We start from the raw sequence: 4,030 nt of genomic DNA, 5'->3' as shown, positions 1-4,030 counted from the left end.
AGCAGTCCACTGTTAGTCTGAAGGGATTCCTTTTGTAGGTGACCTTGTCTTTCTCCCTAGCTGCCTTTGACAACTTTTATTTCATTTTGACCTCGGAGAACCTGATGATTATGTGTCTTAGGGGTGTTCTTCCCGTGGCATATCTGAGGTTCTCTGGATTTCCTGAATTTGAATGTTGTTCTGTCGTGCTAGGTTTGGGAAATTCTCATGAATGATATTCTGAAATATGTTTTCCAATTTGGTTACATTTTTGTCATCTCTTTCAGGTACATTAATAAGGCATACATTTTGCCTTTTTACATAATCCTTTATTTCTCAAATATTTTGTTCATTTCTTTTCATTCTTTTCCCACATTCTTGCCTCTTTTCTTTCAGAAAGCCAGTTTTCAAGCTTTGAGACTCTTACCTTTGCTTGGTCTATTCTACTAGGTGGTCTTGCACATGAGATGGTGCTGGTCTGACCTCAGCACTCCTTAGTCTGCTTGCCTCTCCCAGGACCCCAGCCTGGCTACACCTGCTTACAGGGCACCCTTGGGTGCCCACACACATTACAAGAATTTTTATAATGCAATCACACACAATTACCATATGGCTGCATTATAAAAATTCATGTAGTGTGCTTTTCAGCTCTATCACATCAGTTTATTCTTTTTTAAAAAATTGTACTTCAGGTTATAGGTATATGCAGATCATGCAGAATTGTTGCATAGGTACACTCACGGCAATGTGGTATCCTGCCTCCATCCCGTCACCTACATCTGGCATTTCTCTTCATGTAATCCTTCCCTGACCTCCCCACCCCTTGGTGTCCCCCTGTTGGCCACCCCCAAAAAGACCCCAGTGTGTGATGCTCCCCTCCCTGTGTCCATATATTCTCATTATTCATCACCCGCCTATGAGTGAGAACATGCAGTGTTTGATTTTCTGTTCTTCTGTCAGTTTGCTAAGGATGATGGTTTCCAGATTCATCCATGTCCCTACAAAAGACACAAACTCATCGTTTTTTGTGGCTGCATAGTATTCCATGGTGTATGTATGTCACATTTTCCTTTTCCAGTCTATTGTCGCCGGACATTTGGGTTGTTTTCAGGTCTTTGCCATTGTAAACAGTGCCACTGTGAACATACGTGTGCATGTGTCTTTATAATAGAATGATTTATAATCCTTTGGGTATATACGCAGTAATGGGATTGCTGGGTCAAATGGAATTACTATGTCCAGGCCCTTGAGCAAGTGTTACACTGCCTTCCACAATGGTTCAACTAGTTTACACTCCTAGCAACAGTGTAAAAGTGTTCCTATTTCTCCACATGCTCTCTGGTATCTGTTGTCTCCAGATTTTTTAATGGTCACCATTCTAACTGGCACGAGGTGATATCTCAATGTGGTTTTGATTTCTCTAATAACCAGCGATGATGAGTATTTTTTCATATGTTTCTTGGCCTCATATATATCTTCTTTTCAAAAGTGTCTGTTCATATCATTTCCCTAATTTGAATGGGTTTGCTTGCTTTTTTTCTTGCAAATCTGTTTTACTTCTTTGTAGATTCTGGATATCAGCCATTGGTCAGATGGGTAGATTGCAAAAATTGTTTCCCATCCTGTTGGTTGGCGGTTCACTCTAATGATTGTTTCTTTTGCTGTACAGAAGCTCTGGAGTTTAATAAGGTCCCATTTGTCTATTTTCCTTTTTGTTGCCAATACTTTCGGTGTTTTAGTCATGAAGTACTTGCCTATACGTATGTCCTGAATGGCTTTGCCTGGGTTTTTTCTCTAGATTTTTTATGGCATTAGGGCTTATGTCTAGGTCTTTAATCCATCTGGAGGTAATTCTACTGTAAGGTGTCAGGAAGAGGTCCAGTCTCTGCTTTCTTCACACTGGTAGCCAGTTTTCCCAACGCCAATTATTTAACAGGAAATCCTTTCCCCATTGCTTGTGTTTGTCAGGTTTGTCAAAGATGAGATGGTTGTAGATGTGTGGCATTGCCACCAGGACCTCTGTTCTGTTCCATTGGTCTATGTCTCTGTTTTGGTACCAGTACCATGCTGTTTTGATTACTGTAGCCTTGTAGCATAGTTTGAAATCAGGTAGCATGATTCCTCTTGCTTTGTTCTTTTTGCTTAGCATTGTCTTGGCTATGCAGAGTCTCTTTTGCTTCCATATGAAGTTTAAGGTGGGTTTTTCCAGTTCTGTGAATAAGTTCATTGGTAGCTTGATGGGGACAGCAGTGAATATATAAATTACTTTGGGCAGTATGGCCATTTTCACAATATTGATTCTTCCTAAAAATATGAAATGCTTCATGAATTTGCATGTCATCCTTAAGCAGGAGCCATGCTAATCTTGCCTGTATCATTCCCATTTTAATATATGTGCTGCCATAGCAAGCACTGGTAAGGTTCATTATACCAGCTCTATTGCCTGTTAGCTCCTGCGATGTTTCACAATGACTTTTGGCTTCCTTGCATTGGATGATGACATACTTCTTTCACTCAGTGAACTTTGTTTCTGCCCACATTCTGAATTCTACTTGTATCATTAAAGACATGTCAGCCTCTGATCAGTTCTGAAAACTTGAACAGGCTGAACAGTTGATGTAATCATCTGGAGGAAAGAAGGCATGCTGACTTTTTGAGTTTCAGTGTTCTTGCACTGATTCTTCCTCATCTCTATGATCTTATTCACCTTCAACCTTAGAGGTTGCTGACCTTTGCACAGGATATTTTTCTTTTATGATATTTGATGATCTTTTTGGTTTGATTGTGTTGTAAGGCAGATGCAGTCAGCTGGCTTTGGTTTTGGAGGATTTTAGGGGGCCAATATTCATCTCCCAATTCCTAGACTGTGTTCTTTAACTCTGGGAAATTTATATTGGGTTTCAACTTTGTTCTCTGGCTCCTCAAAGTTTGGATTCTACTGCACTGAAGGCTGCAAAGTGTGGCAGCTGTGGCAGAGTGCTAGCAGATGCAGAAGTGCCTGCCTCCCTGTTGGCATTCACCCAATGGTGGAAGTGGTGGAGGCAAGACCACTTTGTGGGAGCCAGGGGACCCCTGCTGTGTGTGCTGTTGCACTGGAGGTGCAGGCTGGGGTGCTGGCCTGTGCAGGTTTGGGTGCCTTCTCTGTGACCCCCTAAGCAGCAGCAGTCACTCAACGCATATTAGGGTCTCTTTTTTGTGCACAACATTAGCACAAGGGCAAGTTGTTGGCAGAGTTGGTTCTATTGGTTCTGTGCCTACCATCGCTATCTCTTCAATGGGAGTTCAGGTGGGTTGAAGTGTGTGCTACAGTCCCATGTGCTGGTAGGGCAAGTACAGCAAAATCCACTCATGTAAACACACAGCAGCAAAGCGATGTAGGAAGTTTGTGTATAAAGAGCTGTAGTATGGAGAGGCAATGTAGAGGTTGGTGCATGCCTGAAGGGTCCACGTTGCTGCATCTCTTCACTGCTCAGGCATGGTCCACTGGCACAGAAACAAAGGTGTGGGCAGCTGAGAGTGCCCTGTAGGCAGGTGTGGCCAGGCTGGGGCCCTGGGAGAGGAAAGGAGACTAAGGAGTGCTGAGGTCAGACCAGCTTCATCTCATGTGCTAGAATGCCCAGCAGAGATCAGGTCTCAGAGAACTCTCTGAAAAGTGAGGCCCCAGCACAGCACAGCTGCTCTACAAAAACGTGGCCAGACTTCTTTTTTAAGCAAGTCTCCTTTTATTAAGAGGGAAACTCGCACACCTTATCTCTGCTGGGCAATCTTCACATGAGATGTGGCTGATCTGACCTCCACACTCCTAAAGTGCTAGGATAAAGTGTCTCATAAGACCAAGTAGAGCCTAGAGAGATAGCTGTGCCTGCCCTCTGAGCTTCACATCAGCTGGCTTCCTGCTCCATCACATTGCTTGTCTCCTGGGGGCTCTACCCCAGAGAGATGTGAGTTAGCCATCGCTTAGTGTAATTAGCCCAGGATGGAGGGTCTGTGCTGTGGGCCCAAGCCAGGGTTCCCTGTCTCGTGATAAGCCATGGGGGGTATGTGGTATCCA

At 43.6% G+C, this 4,030-nt stretch overlaps 1 non-coding gene across 1 annotated transcript; it reads right to left on the bottom strand.

Annotated features, from left to right (window-relative positions):
- Positions 1-2,285: 2,285 nt before the first annotated feature.
- On the bottom strand, positions 2,286-2,392 carry LOC141583288 (U6 spliceosomal RNA). The gene has a single exon (XR_012515967.1). It is a non-coding gene; the product is annotated as a U6 spliceosomal RNA (small nuclear RNA).
- Positions 2,393-4,030: the final 1,638 nt, after the last annotated feature.

The sequence above is a fragment of the Saimiri boliviensis genome (genome assembly GCF_048565385.1).
Source record: "Saimiri boliviensis isolate mSaiBol1 chromosome 19 unlocalized genomic scaffold, mSaiBol1.pri SUPER_19_unloc_2, whole genome shotgun sequence".
In the NCBI taxonomy this organism is placed as follows: domain Eukaryota; kingdom Metazoa; phylum Chordata; class Mammalia; order Primates; family Cebidae; genus Saimiri; species Saimiri boliviensis.
This window is presented reverse-complemented; position numbering and strand designations above follow the sequence as displayed.